Source organism: Macaca mulatta, chromosome 7, assembly GCF_049350105.2.
Source record: "Macaca mulatta isolate MMU2019108-1 chromosome 7, T2T-MMU8v2.0, whole genome shotgun sequence".
Taxonomy (NCBI): Eukaryota; Metazoa; Chordata; class Mammalia; order Primates; family Cercopithecidae; genus Macaca; species Macaca mulatta.
In genome coordinates this window covers 15,010,719-15,028,538 of record NC_133412.1, presented here as the reverse complement: position 1 = coordinate 15,028,538, position 17,820 = coordinate 15,010,719, and positions in this window count along the sequence as shown.

The following is a 17,820-nucleotide window of genomic DNA, read 5'->3' as shown; positions in this document are numbered from 1 at the left end:
ACCTTATCAATTACTGTAAGTCAGCATCTTTCCCCCAGAGTTTGAGCAAGCTGTTCTCTGCAATGTGTACCGGTAGCCCAGGACTAAATCCCGAATCCATTTCCAAGCCTAAGCATGTCACATGCTGTAGCAATGAAAGACATGTTGCTGCAGTAAGCAAAGACAAGGCTCTGTAAGGAGAGCTTTGCTGGCTGACCAGAAACCCCACATGATGAAGAAAGGCCAAGACACCAAGAAGCGAAGTGAGCAGAGAAGGGGAAAAGGGCTCTTACTCTCTTGAGCCCAAGGTGTTTTCAAGATAAATGGCAGATTTTTGCAGCATTTATTTTGGCCAACTTCCCCTTCTCTGTTAACTAGCTACCAAATATCTCTGGTGTTCATTATGATTTAGTAATGATTAAGAGTTAAAGTCAGCAAGTGTTTCTGCTACAGGTGTCTTGAAATTCCATCAGGCCATGTTTCCAGGTTAGCTGAGCTTGTGATTTTTTTTTTTTTTTTTTTTGACTTCTCAGTCTGCCATTCTTGAATAGCTAACACTTTCCACATTTAGAATTGCTTTCTGGTATTCTGGCAGGCAGAGATTTCTCGAGAGATACAGCACATATAACCTCTCTGGACATCAAGGGCACAGAAATAGTTGATAAAATAGATGATTGATTACCTACTCTTTGCTCAGCACTTATATTTTCCATTAGGTTCAGAAACTTCCATTAGGTTAACACCTAGAAAATTTTGACATTTGCCCTTAATATCTTTATTTGCTGGGATGCCTTGTGATATTCCTGCTTTGGGACTGACTGCACTTGAAAGAGCAGAGGAACTAAGTCAAAAACAGCATTTTTTCTCTAAAATAGATTAAAATCTTAATGATAACCCAATTTGGATTTGGTTGATGTTCAGCTTGAAGCTTTAGATTAGTTCTAATTTTATTTCTACTGGCTTGAATATACATATTCTAATACCATATGAAAACCAACATTTCATAATAAAATTATAGTTTGCCTTTATTGTAAGACCTCCATCCATTATGCGATACATAGATTATGCAGGCATTGGACACAAGGATGAAACGTCTTCTCTTCAGCTGTTCTTTTCCACTGTGTAATTACATAATTAGGATATAGACTATCCATCATACAATTCTTTTTGTAATTCCATGGGAAAAGCTACTGAATATGGACAACAAATGATTCCTAAACCTCAATATCACAGCTGGTTTACATTTTTTACTCTAAATCCCGTAAGTGGGCAGGCCATGTTACAGAACTCTTTCATGCCAAATTTCCGTTTTTAAAATTGAAACCATTTGGTATTATCCAAGAGAAAGGGAGCTTTAAAGGATGGTTGACTGTTTACCTGATGTTTATGAGTCTACCCACATTGTTTTTCCTTTCTCTAAAAGACAGTTACCATCTTTAACGCACATTGTAGCTGCTTTTTTCATCTTTTCTAATTCCTTTTTTGTATTATTCAAATTTTCCACCTCTTTTTTTCTCTAATACATTTTAAAATTATTTGACTCATAGGCAACCTACATTTTAAAGTGTTCTAAATTTCCTAAGCAGGTTCTCACTCCAAGTCATCCTGATTTTAGTGCCCAAAACACCTACTATCTACCTTGTATCACTTCACTTCTCCCTAACAGAACAAAAAATTCCTTTTAAGATGGATTTAAATTCAATAACTTGTATTAATGCTTTAAAAAAAACCCTAAATTGAACTTTTATTTACCATTGGTGGGAAGGTAAAGTAGGATAACCATGATGGAGAACAGTAGGGAGATTCCTCAAAAAGCTACAAATAGAACTGCCATATGATCCATCAATCCCACTAGGCATTTATCTAAAGGAATGAAAATCAAAGAGACAACTGCATCCTCATATTTACTGTAGCACCATTCACTAAGCCAAGGTATGGAATCAACTTAGATGTCCAACAGCAGGTTGATAAAGAAAATATGTATATACATTGAAATACTATTCAGCCATAACAAGAATAAAATCCTGTCATTTGTGGCAACATGGATGGAAATTAAATATGTTAAGTGAAATAAGCTAAGAACAGAAAGTTAAACACTGAATGTTCTCACCCTTATGTGGAAGCTATAAAAAAGTTGATCTCATGGAAGTAATAAGTAGAACAGAGGATACTAGAGGCTGGGAAGGGGAAGGGGAAGGGAAAGACAGAGAGAGATTTATTAAAGGATGCAAAATTATAGCTAGATAGGAGGAATAAGTTCTAGTGTTATATAACACTGTAGGATGACTACAGTTAACAATAATATATAATTTCAAATAGCTAGAAGGAGGACAGATATTGACTGTTCCCACCAGAAAGAAATGATAAATGTTTGAAATGATGCATATGCTAATTACCCTGATCAGATCACTAAACATTGTATATATCAAAACATCAATATATACCCTACAAAAATGTACTACTAGTGTGTGTCAATTAAAGAAACCCTAAATATGTTTAACAGAATTGGTCTGACATAGGCTTTATCACTAATGCCATATAATAATAATAATAATAATAGTAATGCAATAACATAAATTGGGAAAAACTGGGACTTAATTTGATGCAAGAAAGAATATGGGTCTCCTACTATCATAAATCTAGCTCAATGGAAAGACAGCAAGATATATAATATTACAGGAGATTTTAGTTTCATTTTTATAAATAATGCACAGTGGGAATTAAGCCAAGTGGGCCGTTTGTTGTACATTGCTTCAGTTTCTATGGCTATAGAATGGAATACATTACAGGAATAAAATAATTTTTAGCTCCAATCAGTATAATCAGTATATATTTAACATCTATTCTGGGTAACATACTTACCCAGTTGAGACAAATAGAGTTGCTTATGTCATAATCTCTTTTTCTCAAGTTGTTTATAATCTAACCAGGCAAATAAGCCTAGCAACAACAAACTACTAAACGATATTCTAAGTGTTACATACAATGTAAACAAAACATGGAGACCTATATGAATAATTTCATTTAGAAGGATGTCTACAGTGGCTAAATCAAAGAGCTAGCTTTGGAACTGACCTTTAATCAATGGGTATTAGCTCAAAATGCAGAGAGAAAAATATAGTTCAAAATGGGAGAGTAACGGAAGCAAAAGAACATAGGTAAGAAAGTTCAGGGAACGTGGAGAACAACAAAAATCTGGTGGGAGATGAGGCTGGAAGGGTACAATTTGATTTCAATTATGTTTTCATTTGTAGAAGTTTCATTTCTTAAAAATATATTTTGTCCTTATTCATAGTTTCTTATGCCTTATTCTATTTTCAAGCTTTATAAATTCTTGAGATATTTGGTATTTCATAATCTGCATCTGATAATTACAATATCTGAAATTTTTACACATTGGGTTCTGCCATCTGCTCTTTCTGCTTGCTCCCACTCAGGATGATTTATTATGTGTCATTAGATTTTTGATATGAACTATTCATTTCCTTTGAACTTGTAGCTGTGGGAGTTCTTTGAGACCTCAACCGAAGGACTCAAAGATTCTTCCGAAGAGGATTTGCCTTTGCTTGGGGGAGTTGTGTGGTGGCACTACCAACACAAGATCACTCTAAATAAATTATTCATTTAAAGTTTTTTGACCTACATAGGTATCAGGAATTCAAAACCGTAACACCATGAGAAGAACCTGCATGTGCTTCTCAAGATGTATTTCCTCCTTCTTCAGCACCAAAATCAATATAGACAAGTAATGTGGTTTAGCTCTGTGCCTCCACACAAATCTCTTCTCAGATTGTAATCCCATAATCCCCATGTGTCCAAGGAGGAACCAGGTGGGAGGTGATTGGATCATGGGAGTGGTTTCCCCCATGCTGTTCTCGTGATAGTGAGTTCTCGTGAGATCTGATGGTTGTATAAGGCAGTTTTCCCTGCTTTTGCTTCCTTTTTCTTTCCTGCCACCATGTGAAGAAGGTCTTTGCTTCCCCTTCTGCTTCTGCCATAACTGTAAATTTCCTGAGGCCTCTTAGCCATGTGGAACTGTGAGTCAGTTAAACTTCTTTTCTTTCTAAATTACCCAGTCTTGGGCAACTCTTTGTAGCAGTATGGAAACCAACTAATACAATAAATTTCCTGGCTTTCTCCTTTGGTGTGGCAGATTTATTTTTTGTTCTGCCTTACACTGAATGGGATACTCTTTGGGATCCTACATATGTGGGAGTAACCCATTCTCACCCCTTTATGACAACTGTGTACTTTATCTACTGGTTCTCATGTATGGTGGAGCCATTAATGAGGAGCTTAAAATCATCAGAAGTCAATAGAAAATTCTCTGACAACTGGGAATCTTTGGTAAATGCTTACATACCAGGAGTCCCTACTTTACTTCTATTTTAGCTGTTGAAGTATTCTTTCATGCTAGTTCAGCAATTAATTTCTAAAGATTATTTTTACATTTTATTTGGCATGTAGATTATTTTAGCTAGGAAGTTCACTCAAGGTATTTAGTCTGTTATACTGCCAGAAATATAATTCATAAAGGTAAATTCTGGGCCAAGATGAGAATCCTATTTTTTTTCCTGAAAGCTAAAAATGATATGTTGTAGTTAATAGGTATTCATTGGTACTTTTTTTTTTTAAGAGGAGGAAAACGTGACTTACTCAGGCTGTTACTTGGAAAGGTAAGTCTAACTAATATAAAGAGTTAGAAGGTGTTTATCATGGTTTAGGTGAGAGGTGAAGAAGTTTAATCTGGGAGAGTGGCACAGGGAATAGAAAGGAGTCTAGGGCTATAAAGCATAGCATACAGATGAGAAATTATCTTTGTTTTCATTGGTTAAACCACCTTTTTGGAATGTAGACTAAAGAGATATATTGCTGAAGATACCAACTATAGAGGGGCCTTGGTAACTCTATCAATATAAAGTCTGACTGAAATATTAATAAAGCATTTGAATGCCAGCCTATTAAACTAAGGATAGATTCATATAATTGGATTTTCTAAGAAAGAATTCCACTAGCATTATTCTTCATCTCAATTTATTTGGGTAGGGTAGTCCTAACCTACCTTGAAGTATGACAAATCCCAGGGAAATGCTACCTTGCTTTTTATAATCCAGGGAAGCATCTTTCTTCCGTGATGAATTCCAGATAGAATTAAACAGTTACCCTTAATAGGCTGAAAATAGATTGCAAATTCAGTTTTAATCCATTCTCTAAGTTGTAATCTTCTTAATACAAAGCAATCTAAAATGACATTTACTTTTCCTGAGAAACAATAAAATAAAGGGTGCAGAACCACAAAGGAGATAGCAGTGGTTAAAATACAGGAAATAATGTCTTATTTTGTCAGTGTTCTTAAAAAGTTATACAGGAATGTGTTTTATGACACTAGATTCTAATGGCTTTATGTTTGCTGAAGAGAGCGTGACATTTATTCACCTGTCAGCCTTCAGATACCTAGCTCACTAGGCTGTCTTTCTGTTGGGCATTCATAATTAAATTCCCCTACACATCCTGAAGACGTGGGTTGAAGACTAGACTCTTAGAGTTGTAAGAGAATCTTAGAGACTGTTTCTTTAGACTTCTTCTACCACTGAGAAGGAGTGTGGGGTTGAGAAAAGAGGGGTGTCTGTGGTGGTGGGAATCCGGAGTCCGAAACACTTGGCTTCAATACTTACCTCTGCCTTTTACTAAATATGTGAGCTTAGCCAAGTGACCTTCGTCTTCATACCTCAGTTTATTTATAAAAATCTGAATAATGATAGTGATTTCGCAGAATTGTTTTGGGTGTTAATGAGATACTTACGAAAATGCCTAGCACAGTGTCTGGTACATTACAGGTACTCAGCAAATAATGCCATACCTATTGTTAATTGTTATTGCCTTATCACACGCAGCTTCTCTTTGATGTGGAATTTACGTGATTCACCCTGTGAAATGTTTATGCTAAACTCTCTGATGAATACAAATCTGACCCCCTAACAATTCCATTCTTTGGTCCATGTTCTGCTCTATGAAACAACAACGGATACATACAGGCATACCTCATTTTATTGCACTTTGTTGTATTGTGCTTTGCAGATATTGCATTCTTTACAAATTAAAGGTTTGTGGTAACGCTGCATCAAGCAAGTCTATTGGTGGCGTTTTTTATTTTATTTATTTATTTATTTTTATTTATTTTTATTTCTTAATGAATTTTATTCCTTGACCTCAATTGATTTATCATTCATTCCCACCCTTTATCGTTGTGCACAGCACACTGTGCATACAGACATAACCCTGGCGGTTACACTGAATTCTTGTCAGGTTCCATCCACTCCAGCATTGGATGGTTACTCTTCCTTTATCATTTAAATAATAACATCTTGAACTCTTCCCTCCCTAGCACGATGAGATACCCAGCATCTCTCTCATGAAAATGCCTCTGAGGTCCTCTCTTGCTTCTGTTTTTACCTCCCCTGAGCTGGTTGTACTCATATCTTTTTTTTTTTATTATTTTTATTTTTTATTATACTTTAAGTTCTAGGGTACATGTGCACAACGTGCAGGTTTGTTACATATGTATACATGTGCCATGTTGGTGTGCTGCACCCATCAACTCGTCATTTACATTAGGCTTTTTTCCTAATGCTATCCCTCCCCCCTACCCTCACCCCACAACAGGCCCCAGTGTGTGATGTTCCCCTTCCTGTGTCCAAGTGATCTCATTGTTCAATTCCCACCTATGAGTGAGAACATGCAGTGTTTGGTTTTCTGTTCTTGCGATAGTTTGCTGCGAATGATACTTTCCAGCTGCATCCATGTCCCTGCAAAGGACATGAACTCATCCCTTTTTATGGCTGCATAGTGTTCCATGGTGTATATGTGCCACATTTTCTTAATCCAATCTGTCATTGATGGACATTTGGGTTGGTTCCAAGTCTTTGCTATTGTGAATAGTGCCGCAATAAACATATGTGTGTATGTGTCTTTATAGCAGCATGATGTATAATCCTTTGGGTATATACCCAGTAATGGGATGGCTGGGTCAAATGGTATTTCTAGTTCTAGATCCTTGAGGAATCATGGTGGTGTTTTCTAACAGCATGTGCTGACTTCATGCCTCTGTGTGATGTTTTGGTTATTCTGCAATATTTCCAACTTCTTCATTGTTATTGTATTTGCATGGTAACCTGCGATCAGTGATCTTGGATGTTACTATTTTAATTGTTTTGGGGTGTTATGAACCGTGCCCATATTAGATGGCAAACTTAATTGATCAATGTTCTATGTGTTCTCCCTGCTCTACTGACTGGCTGTTCTCCCACCTCTACCCCTCTCCTCAGGCCTCCCTACTAGCTGAGACACAACATTATGAAGTTAGGGCAATCAATAACCCTACAATGGCGTCTAAATGTTTAAGTGAAAGGAAGAGTACCGAGTCTCTCATTTCAAACCAAAAGCCAGGAATGATGAGTCTTAGTAAGGAAGGCATGTTGAAAGCTGAGATAGGCCAAAAGCTGGGCCTCCTGTACCAGTTAGCCAAGTTATGAATGCAAAGGAAAAGTTCTTGAAGGAAATTAAAATTCTATTCCAGTGAACACATGAATGATGAAGAAGCAAAACCATCTTATTGCTGATATGAAGGAAGTTTTAGTGGTCTGAAGAGATCAAACTAGCCACAACATTCCCTTAAGCCAAAGCCTAATACAGAGCAAGTCCCTAACTCTTCAATTCTGTGAAGGCTGAGAGGGGTGAGGAAGCTGCAGAAGAAAAGTTGGAAGCTAGCAGAGGTTTTTTCATGAAGTTTAAAGGAAGTGGCCATCTCCATAACATAAAAGGGCAAGGTGGAGCAGCAAGTGCTATTGAAAAAGCTGTAGCAAATTATCCAGAAGATCTAGCTGAGATCATTGATGAAGTGCCTACAATAAATAACAGATTTTTTCAATGTAGATGAAATAGCTTTATGTTGGAATAAGATGTTATATAGGGCTTTCATAGCTAGAAAGAAGAAGTCAATGCTTGGCTTTAAGACTTCAAAGGACAGACTGACTCTCACATTAGAGGGAAATGTAGCTGATGACTTTAAGTTGAAGCCAATACTCATTTATTATTCTGAAGATCCTGAGGTCCTTAAGAATTGCATTAAATCTACTCTGCCTGTTTTCTGCAAATGAAACAACAAAGCCTGGATGAGAGCACATTTGTTTACAGCATGGTTTACTGAATATTTTTAAAAGATTGTCTTCCAAATATTACTGCTCAGCTCATTGACAATGCACCTAGTCACACAAGAGCTCTGATGGAGAGGTATTAAGAGATGAATGTTATTTCCATGTCTGCTCACAAAAAAATCCATTCTGCAGCCTATGAAAAAAGGAGTAATTGTGACTTTCATGTCTTATTTAAGAAACATATTTTGTAACACTGTAGCTATGATAGATAGTGATTCCTCTTATCTGATGCATCTGGGCAAAGTGAACTGAGAACAGTCTTAAAAAACTTCATTCTAGATGCTAAAAACATTCAGCCTGGGCGCGGTGGCTCACGCCTGTAATCCCAGCACTTTGGGAGGCCAAGGCGGGTGGATCACGAGGTCAGGAGTTCGAGACCAGCCTGGCCAATGTGGTGAAACCCCATCTCTATTAAAAATACAAAAATTAGCTGGGCGTGATGCTGTGTGCCTGTAATCCCAGCTACTTGGGAGGCTGAGGCAGGAAAATTGCTTGAACCTGGGAGGCGGAGGTTGCAGTGAGCCAAGATCATGCCACTGCACTCCAGCCTGAGCAACAGAGCAAGACTCTGTCTCAGAAAAGAAAAATGTATGATTCAGAGGAAGAGGTCAAAATATCATCACCAAACTGGAATTTGAAAGAAGTTGATTTCAACTCTCATGAATGACTTTAAGGAATTCAAGATTTCAGTGGAGGAAGTAACTACAGATGTGGTAGGAATAGCAAGAGAACTAGAATTAGAAGTGGAACCTGAAAATGTGATTGAATTTCTCTACTCTCATGTTTAAATTTGAATGGGTGAAGAGTTGCTTCTTATGGATGAGATGAGAAAGTGGTTTCTTGAGATGGAATCTACTCTCCGGGTGAAGATGCTGTGAACATTCTTAAAATGACAACAAAGGATTTAGAATATTCCATAAACCTACTTAATAAAACAGTGGCAGGGTTTCAGAGGATTAAATCTCATTTTGAAAGAAGTTCTACTGTGGGTAAAATGCTACTAAACAGCATGACATGCTACAGAAAAATGGTTCATGAAAGGAAAAGTCAATCTATACGGCCAACTTCATTGTTGTCTTACTGTCTTAAGAAATTGCTACAACCACCATGACCTTCAGCAACCACTACCTTGATCAGTGAGCAGCCATTAACATCAAGGCAAGACCCACCACCATCAAAAAGATTATGACTTGCTGAAGGCTTAGATGATTGTTAGCATATTTTTAGCAATACAGTATTTTTAAATTAAGATATGTACGTTGATTTAAACATAATTCTGTTGCACACTTAATAGACTATAGTGTAAACATAACTTTTATGTGCACTGGGAAACAAAAAATTTTGTGTGACTTGCTTTGTTATCATATTTACTTCATTTTGGTTGTCTGGAATTGAACCCACAATATCTCTGAGGTGTATGTTCTTTCTTCTGGAAGACAGAATTCAATTACTTGAAAATGGTTGCCATGTTTTGGCTTAGTGTCTCCTATTTAGACTAAATGGATGTTGTAATTGGGTCAAGGGATATGAAAAAGCAGGGGGGATGTATTTCTTAGTTAAAAGGATTAGAATAAAAATGATGATGAGGAAAATATGAAGTTATAAAATTTCTCCTTCAGTTTGTCTATCTATTGCTTTCAAATTAGGCTGGACCCTAGATAAAAGACATCTTCTTTTCATATTTAGGAATCATTTATATTAGAATAAACTTTTGTTCTGACTATAAAAATATATTTGATATTCTTTTTTATTCTAACTTTTCAATTTAATCATTAAGTATTCTGCAGGAGTTAAGTTATGGGAGCTAAAGGATGCCAAGCATCTATTTTTCCATATTTGTCTTTATTCAATGATTCATAAGAAATTTATGTAACTTAGTTTTAATGATATCTACTTTAGTCTATGAATATAGTATTCTGAACTCAACTTATTTTCCCAGAAGCTTGTATGTAGTATGTATGTCATTTTTCAGGTAATAAATACTTATTCTACATGTGCTATTTGCCAGGCACAGTGCTGAGGGCTTCAGTTAAATGTACTAAGCATCACAAAGGGTTTTATAGTGCAATATAGTACAGATGGTTAAAGGGCTGTGGTAAGGGTGATCATGGGGAAGTAGAGTGTGCTATGAACAGTCATTGGAGAAGTACATAATTTAGTCTGAGGTTCAGGAAAGACTGTCTGAATAACTGACATCTAACTGAGACAGGGAGAATGAGTGTGAGATGGCCAGATGAAAGTAGAAATAACAAATATTTCAGGCAGAGAGAATAACCAATGGAGAGGGCAAGAAATGAGAGAAAACATGGGAACTTTGAAGAACTGGAAGAAGTTCAATATGGCGGAAGCATAGAGGGTGAGAACTGAAGGTAGAAAATTCAGAGACTTGACCATGAGAGAACATGAAATTCATGCTGAGGGGTTTGGACTCTATCAAAAGAGCAATAGAAATGTGATGAGAGGGTTAGGGAGGCAGAGATGAGAATGATGCACCTAAGATATGAGGAGCTAGGAAGAGACAAGGAAGAATCTTCCTCCAGAGCCATCGGACAGAGCGTGGCGTGGCTGAAAACTTGATTTTAGACTTCCAGTCTTCAGAAATGAGGGAGAACAAAAATTCTGTTGTTTCAACACAGCTGATTTGTGGTACTTTGTGATGGCAGCCTTAAGAAACCAATACAAATAAAAACTTGAAAAACACCATGGTCAGAGGAAGAAGAGCTTAAAATGAGACTGAAGAGGACCAGTCAGAATGGCGGGAGGAAGAAAACTAAAGAGATCAATGTCACAGAAGTCAAGTTGAAGAAGATCATGAAGGACAATAGCAGTCAACGGTGCCACATGCTGCCAAGAAGTCACATAGATATGGACCAAAATGTGCATAGAAATAATTGCAAGATAGTCACAAGCTTGGTGAACTTGGGAAAAGAAGTTTTCATGGTATGGTGGGCTAAGTGCACGTAGGAGGTAAAATCAGCACGTGTAACAAAGCTTTCAAGAAATTTGCCGGGACAATGAAGTGTAGGAAAGTAACCACAAAGTGATGTGGGGAATAGAGGACAGAGATTTCTAAATCTAGGGAGACTTGAGCCTGTTTAAAGTGCTGACAGCAAGGAATTCTTAGAGAGGGAGAGGCTGAAGACAGAAGTGATAAAGGGGGAATCGTCAACTGAGCCATATCTCTGAGGAGACTGAAAGTGATGAGCTCCAGAGATTAGGTGGAGGGACAGCCTCTTCTTTCATTGTTCCAGAAAGCAACAAAGGAATGATAGGGAGAGGCACAGACACATATGTAGGCTTGCTAGAAGAAAGTTCAAGGACTTCTGTTTTGTGTATGAGGTGAGGTCTTTGGCTGAAAAAGGAGATCCGTGGTGAGACTAGTTTTAGGGGAGTGGAAAAGGTTTGAAATAGTCTCTTTGTATAACTGGAGAGAAAGCTGATGAAGGACTGTGGCAGGCAGCAGCGAGAGTGCAGCTGAGGTTGAAGAGCCAATGTTAATATTGGCATCAGGTGTTTGGCTGTGCTCTCTGCTAGCTGCATTGAGTAGTCTCAGTGGAGGCCAGAGTGACGATGTTTGAATCGACTCAGGTTTGGAGCTTTTTTTGGCAAGTGGAACGACCGTCAGTGAGGCAGAAAATTTGAGGAAGATTGCAAGGGAGTGGCCAAAGCAGTAGACCGTGGGGCCAAAGTTTAAAGAGAGAGAAGTAAAGGCAGGAGATGGCTGATAGTTGCGGAGAGAAACGAGGAATCAAGATGCTGGGGGTCTCCCTGAGGTTACAGAGTAACGTGAGCAACTTAATGCATACTTGGTGCCTAGCTCTGTGCTTGAGGAGATGGTAGTAAGATAAATATTAGACAGGAAAACAAAAGCCACAGTGCTTGCCCTTGAAAAATCCACAATCTAGTAAGCATAGTTGGATTATTGTGAGTGTTTGAAGTGTTATGTTCTTGAATACTTCTATAGAGTTTAAGAGGAGCAGAGATTGATTAAAAGCCACAGTTGAATGGTGCTTTCATTTCTGTGTACCCCAAATGGCTCAATTTTAGAATTGGATCATCTCTTCCTTTTAACCAAGTTGAGTTTTAATGAGTAAATTTTCCCTATTTTTGTGCTTTGCAGCACATATTTTTTTAATTAAAACAATTTTAAATACTCTTTTAAAAATACTTTCATATTAGCGTTTCCATAACTATTCATCAAATTAGTTTTGAAGTTCTGATCTTTTAACTATGCATCTCCCTAGCTGTGTAGCAATTACAAGAACACGCTGACACTGCTTGGAGCTCACATATAGGGTTTTGTGGTTACTGATGAGTCTGGGAATTTTGTGAACTTCAGGAGTAATGTTGGTACTAGAATACAATGCACAAAATTATAGTTTGCTATATACTCTTGTCATAAAATTATGTTCTGATATTATAGAAATATTATGTGCTATAATTATATTTGAATCTATTTCCACTTATTTAAATCCATGGAATGTAAAAAGACTTAGATCCTTATCTCTTAATAGCTTTTCCCCCCATCTTTACTAGAAAGTGAGAAAAAATTAGTTATTTTTGTAAATTGGCAGCTCGTATGTATTTTAGAGTAATGTGATAACGATAAATTGAAATAAAATGTATTTCCTCTAAAGCGGTCTACCAACAATAATTCAGGAGTCGTAAGAACTCACCTGCCTTGTAAAGCAGGCATTGTCTACCATTCTAAAATGATTTTCTATGGGAAAAAAATGGTTACATTCAGTTGAAAAATCATGTTATTTTGGAGAAAAAAATGATTCCTAATTTTAAGTAAATTTATTGATTGAAAAATAAAGGATGTGTGTTTCCTTTGTGCAGTGTTGGTTTCCTCTGAGACCTCACTCTGGCCTATAGATAATGGTCTTCTCCCTGTGTCTTCACATGGTCTTCCTTCTGTGTGTGTTTGTGTCCAAATTTTCTCTTCTTACATGAACACCATATTGGATTAGGGCCAATCCTATGACTTTATCTTACCTCTTTGAAGATCCTATCAAATATAGTCACATTCTGAGGTATAGTGCGGTTAAGACTTCAACATACAGATTTGGGGCAGAAATAATTCAGCCTACCACAGGAAACAAAGCAGACAAATTCCTGCACTATGGAATTCATACTCTAGTGTAGGGATTGGCAAACACTTTCTGAAAGAATCAGACAATAAATATTTTAGCCTTCAAAAGCCACAGGTAGTCTCTGTTGCCTAATTCTGGATTTGGCTTGTGGGCCTTAGTTTAGCAATCCCTGTTCTAGAGTAACAAATAAACAACTGCATATATGATGTAATGTTAGGTACAACTAAGTGCAAGGAACATGCATAGAGCTTGATAAGTGCATATAGAGTGACATTAGGGTACTATTTGGTGGTTGGGAAGAGGCATGACATTTGAAGGATTTTCTCTTAAAATGAAGAGTGAAGTGAATCTCATGTGAATGAAATAAGGGAACAAATGACCCAGGCAGAGACTGTGGCATATGCAAGGTACTTAAGTAGTAGCATGCATGAGATGCTTCAGGAATGATGAGGAGGGCACTGTGGCTGGAGTGCACCTAACTGTATTTACCTGTTAGTCTAAATACAACCAGGTATTGGCATTTAAGCAGATTTCCCCCAAACAAGTCATACACTAATACTAACCTTGATGTTTTAAAATTCACTGGTATATTTGCCTCTTGATTGTAATTCTGATAATTTTACAACATTGGACCTTATTGGAACATCATTTTAAATGTATTTAATGTGCTGATTCAAGCAGTATGCAAACCTAGTTTACCTGGAACAATTTAGAAAATAAAGACTCAAGTCTAAAAAAAAAAAGGAATGAGATGAGAGTATGTCCTTCGCAGGGCATGGATGAAGCTGAAAGCCATCATTCTTGGCAAACTAACACAGGAACAGAAAACCAAACACCTCATGTTCTCACTCATAAGTGAGAGTTGAATAATGAGAACACATGGACACAGGGAGGGGAGCACCACAAACTGGGGCCTGTTAGAGGGTGGGATGGAAGGGGAGGGAGAGAGCATTAGAACAAATAGCTAATGCATGCAGGGTTTAAAACATAGATGATGGATTGACAGGTGCAGCAAACCAACATGACACATGTATACCTAGGTAACAAACCTGCACATTCTGCACATGTATCCCAGAACTTAAAGTAAAATAAAAATTAAAAAAGAAAGATGGAAAAGAAAAGACTCAAGCCTTCTCAAATGTCCTTCGAGACTTCAGCTTATTCAGAATGTATGCAACACTGGGATTAAATCTTCTTGACAACAATGTTTTATTACCACCATACCCACAGACGCTAGAGTTGTGCTGGAAGTTCCTAATGGAAGGGTTGGAGTAAGGAAGGTGATTTTTGCTCTGGCCAGGGGCTGGCCATTCTGAAATTTGATATGCTCTATGTGGTCTTGGAGAGCTCAACATCGTGCCACTCTCTCGACTGCTCTAGACATTTTTCCTCAGACCCTGACTTGTATTTAGTGTGAGTTTTGATATAATCAAATTTATTAAAATCTGTGATAAAGAAATCTTAAAACCAACTAGAAAAAGATTTTGGTCATTCTTTCTTTAAATAGGAAGAACAACTTGCTGGCGTTTCCTTCAGTGATTAAAATTACCTGTATATTAGGATTCTCCAGGTTGTTCCATAGCTCACTGATGCTCTCTTCAGTTATTTTTCAGTCCTGTTTTTTTCTCTGTATGTTCTTTTACATAGTTTTTACTCTGATACATCACGTTCACTAGATTGTTCTCTGCTGCAGTGTCTAACCTATTGATTCCATTCACTATGTTTTTTGCTTCGAATTTCAGATGTTATTTTCATCTCCTAAAGTTTGATTTTGCTCTTCTGTGTGTCTCCTTTAAATGTTCATCCTTTTCTATACCTTTCTAAAAATATAAAACGGAGTTATAAAAACTCTTTTAATGTCATTGTCTACTAATTTTGACATCTGAGTCACTTCTGGACAGTTTTTGATGAGTTGATTATGGGTTATATTTTCTTGTTTCTTTGCATGCCTGGTAAACTTTGATTGAGTGCCAGGCATTGTAAGTTTTACACTGTTGGGCCTTAGACATTTTTATTTATCTGGAAATAGTTATAAGCTTTGTTATGGCAGTTAAATTGCTAAAAATAAATTTTTTTGAGGCTTAGCTTTCAAGCTTTTCAAGGCCTAACCAGAACAGCCTTTAATCTATAGCTACTTTTGTCCTACTACTGAGTCGATACCCTTGTGTGTGAGCTCTGGGGATTGCTCCCTCAGTTTCTTTTTGGGCGATCTTCTTCTAGCCTTGGTTATTTAGTTCCTTCATATCATGCACTAGTCAGGACTCAGCTGAAGACTTGAGGGAAACCTTATGCAAATTTGAAAGGCTCCCTGTGCAGCTTTGGTCTCCCTGGCACTCTGCCGTGATTACTCCAGCGACATTGGACCTCCCACACTCTCAGCTCTGTCTCCTCGACACATGAGGTTTTATGTGGTTCTGGTTTCTCACTCACTGCCTTGGCCTAGAAATGTATTTCAAGTAATAAACATGGGAAATCTTAATGCTCTTTATTTATTTGCTTCTTTATCCTGTGCTGTCTGATGTCCAATGCCTGAAAACTGTTGTTTCATGTATTTTGTTTACTCGTATTGTTTTTTGGGTGGGAGAGTAAATCTAGTCCCTGTTACTCTGTGTTACTCCATTTCGTTTAGAAGTTGAAAGTCTACACTGTCATTCCAAAACTTTTCAAGGGATAGATCATTAAGTTAATACAGTATGAGAATTACTGGAAGTAGCTCCTAACTCTAGGGAAAATAAACCGGTAGGAACTGAGAAGAGGTAAGGTTTCAACTATCTGGAATGGGCTTACAGCTGGGATGTTGTGCCTAAGAGGATGTTTGCAGACACAGAAGTAGATAGGAGAAAAGATGGAGAGTGTCGCTCATGACATTCTATCCCAAGAAGATAAGGGGAACTAAAACATATGTCATCCTCGTGCTTAGGGCTACCAGTCATCTGCACTCAGATTATAAATTATAGCAGATGTCAGTATTTGTTATACATGCAAATAAGAAATGAACAATTAATTTGTAATTGATTAATTTCTCAAATTCACACTCAGGAACACAGGACAAAATATGTTCCATAAATTCTTACAAAATAACAAGAGTAGAGAACAAGCTGTATAAAGAAGATAGAAGCTGCTGAGAGGATTGGAACACCTACTTACTAGCCAAAGATTCATTCCTACACTCTACTCTAGCAAAGTTAAACATTTCTACCTGTTATGGGTCTTTGGGGTTGTTCTGAAACCTTGAATGCAGAATATGTGAATGCCAAGGTTTTACATTATTTTGGGTTGTTTCTCTGCATGACTAAGGCGTGGAGGTTTGAGAAGGAAAAGAAAAAAAACTGAAGAAGCCAAAAAAAAAAAAATCTAAGCCATTATTCTTTGAATTTGGTCTTTATTAATTTAATATTGCTCTGAGAAGCTAAATCTCTAAGTGAAACATCAGGATGACTCCAAAATACTCTGTCCTCTGAATGACAGAGCAGTGCTTGTCACTGCTCTGCTTTACTATGTACTGGAAAGAGTGAGCCAACACATCACCTCTTTATATCCTTTTTATTCTTAGATCTTAAGTATTACTAGTCCAGGGAATAGGTGCCATAAATCATCTTTAGTGGTTGGGCCACCTAGTTCATTGAAATAAGCTTCTTAAACATGGACTTTAAAATAGTTTTAAATTGAGGGGAAGCAAGTAGCTTGGTGTTTCAGACCTGGAATGCTGTTCCAGGCTCATGAGTTGGAATGTAAGAGAAAAATAAGAGAGTATTTGGTCAAGAGGTTCATTTAGGACGCAGGAAGGAGAAAAGTGACACAATAGGATTTATATTTGGGGGCTTTGAATAGTCTCTGGCTACTGGATTCCTACTCTCTTTGAAATTAAGAACATTTAGCCCACTTGGATATTAAACTAATCTCATTCTCTAGGATCAGTTTTAATGGAGTTGGGTTCTTAACCGTGAGACAAACACACGTATAAGCAATAAATATTATTCCAATAAAGAGTTATTTATATTTTATCCATGATAAAACCCATCACAAATGATTGACATTGGATAATTTTAAGCTTCAGAGTTCAATTTAGTTTCTTTCAGAATTAGAGCATTCAGAATTAGAATTTGGTTAGAAAGCCCGAGAACAAATCAGGGTGATATTGAAATTATTTTCTATTTATAGAACTACTATTTTTGATATAACCTTTAAGAGAAATCCCCTTCTTTTTTAGCTAACCCTTTGGAGTTTGAATTAAAATTGAAGAGTTCTTTATTTTGGTCTCGCATTTAATTTATACATGCATGATTCAGTTCTGTTGGTGTGTTAGGCCATTCTTGCATTGCTATAAAGAAATACCTGAGACTGGGTAATTTATAAAGAAAAGAAGTTTAATTGGCTTATGGTTCCACAAGCTGTAGGGAAAGCATGGAAGCATCTACTTCTGGGGTGGCCACAGGGAGCTTTTACTTATGGTGGAAGTCAAAGCAGGGCCTGGCATCTTACATGGCAGGAGCAGGACTAAGGTGAGAGGAGGTGCCATATACTTATTAACA